Source organism: Muntiacus reevesi, chromosome 20 (genome assembly GCF_963930625.1).
Source record: "Muntiacus reevesi chromosome 20, mMunRee1.1, whole genome shotgun sequence".
Classification (NCBI taxonomy): Eukaryota; Metazoa; Chordata; class Mammalia; order Artiodactyla; family Cervidae; genus Muntiacus; species Muntiacus reevesi.
The window spans coordinates 50,635,627-50,638,038 of record NC_089268.1 but is presented as its reverse complement, the minus strand read 5'-3'; positions in this window follow the sequence as shown (position 1 = coordinate 50,638,038).

The window sequence follows — 2,412 nt, the reverse complement described above, 5'->3', positions numbered from 1 at the left end:
GCCACTGAAATGCTGTGTTTGTATAAACGAAACAGCGTGAGATTCTCCATGGTGCCTTTGCCACGTGGGCTGGTGTTTCCATTTCACCCCGGCTACTGGCAGGAGAGGGGACGCTGGGCAGAAAAGAGCTTTCCTGACGGTGCATTTTGACTTTCAAGATGAAAAACCCACAGGCCCGAGAGTCTAAGCCCTGCTGTCCTTCACACCTGGCTCAGGGACCTTTCCTTCAGCCCCCGCTGTCTGAACGCTGGACCGAAGAGGACCAAGTTTACATCTGAGGAGTTTCGATGCTAGGTGCAAACACCACAAAAACACTCGTCTGGGGCAGGAATCAACGAAGTGGGACGACACAGACTACAATATGAGAAAGAAGGTGACCCGTTCTTGGCTCCGAGAAAGGTATCCAGACCCTGAGGTTGATACTGGTGAGACCCGCTCCCAGACTGCAGACCCTGCTTAGCAGAGTCCCCGCTTGTCGTTGTCGTGATAATCTTTGCTGTGGGTCCAGAAGATGAAGTTAGATCTTCAGCAACATGAAAAGGAGTTTTTCTCACAAGGCATTTTAAACAGTTTAAAAAGCTTTTCTAATTACAGTAATCCTATAAATACGTCTGTATACGGTCAAGGTGTTAGAAGCATCTGATTACAAAGAAATCACTGAAGGACTAGTTCTATAGTATAATCCAGACACAAGGCCTCTGAAATCAAGCAGGCATAAGTTCCACTCTGGCTGTGCACCTGGGGCCTGCTTTCTGACCTTTGCCGGCCTCAGTTTCCTCATCTATAAATAGGGTGCTAGGACATAAGGTAGGTGTGAGGATTAAAATAAGATGATGCATCTCATTTTTAGGTGCCTGGCACAAAGATGTTATTTAAGATGTTTTTTGATGTAGACCATGTTTAAAGTCTTTATTGACTTTGTTACGGTATTGCTTCTGTTTTTATGTTTTGGTGTAGAGGCATGTGGGATCCTATCTCCCAGATCAGGGGTTGAACCCACACCCCTTTGCATTGGAAGGCAAAGTCCTAACCACGGGACCACCAGGGAAGTCCCTAAAAGTAGTATTTTTAAAATTAATTTTTGCTGGAGTCTAGTTGATTTATAATGCCTTGTTAGTTTCAGGCGTACAGCAAAGCGAATGTCATATCCACTCTTTTTTACATTCTTTTATAGATTCTTTAGGTCATTATAGAGTATTGAGTTCCCTGTGTTATCCAGTAGGTTTTTATTAGTTGACACCAATAGCCTAAGACCTCAGCCTTACCATTTTTGCTGCCCAGTAGGATAACTAGTGATAAAATTGTACAATAATTTTTAACCCTCATCATCTCTGACAAGAAATCCCAATCAATGTTTCATAAAAAAATAAGGAAATGTTGACCCCACCCAAGATTCTGAAAGTCAAACAATAGTAGCTGGAACATCACATATTTCTCTTTCCTTCTCTGTAGGAAATTGATGTGACAGCTTTATGTTGAAAGAACATTTTATCATAGTCGGTATTTAAATCAAACCTCAGTTTACTGCTCAAGAAGCTCCCATGAGTCAGGGAGGACACTGCAGGCAATACAACGTTCCATGGCTGTAACACCAAGAAGCACTGTGCACAGAGGATTCTTACAATGGAAGGGTCTCTGGGAGAAGAAGTAATATAAAATGAAAAGAAGCTGCTGGAATCTCCAATTCAAAACAAGGCTAAACAGCAGCCACCGATGTGTAGTTGTTTTCTGTTAAGGGAGAGAGTACCCACAATCAAAGGGTATTGTTTTTTATTTTCCCTATGGAACCTTCAGCTGCAAATGCTATTTATAATCTTTAAAGACTGAACTGGTCTTAAGAAGCACACACACTCAACAGTGGTGAAATACACATAAAATTTGCCATCTTACCCGTCTTTAAGTGTACAGCCCTAAGCGCATTCACACTGTCTGCTGCCACGTTCCTGCAAAACTGAAGCTCTGCCCCCATTAGACATTAACCCTGTTCCCGGCCAGCCCGACACCCACCTGGGCCGCTTGGGCCTCAGTGACCTGGACTCACACGCCGCTCCTTTTCCGACCATGCCTGCCGTCCTCGCCGCTCCCCCGCCCCGGGGGCGGCCAGGGGCCCCACGCGGACACAACCCCCATCCTCCGCACCCGGCGCCCCCCTCTGCTCCCGCCACAGCGCCGAGAGGCGGTAGCCCCGGCCTGTCTGCGGGATCCTTCGGGGGCTCCGGCTTAACTCTCGAGGCCCGCCCCCCGCCCGCACCGCTCTCCGGCCGCCGCCGGCCCCTCCCTGATCCCGGGATCTCCGGCAGCAGGTGCCCTAGCGGGCGTGGGCCGGTGCAAGAACGCACAGGGCAAACCCCAGTCTCCGCCAGCTGTCAGGCCGGCGGCCCCGAGCCCACCCCTCCGCGAGGGCGGGACGCC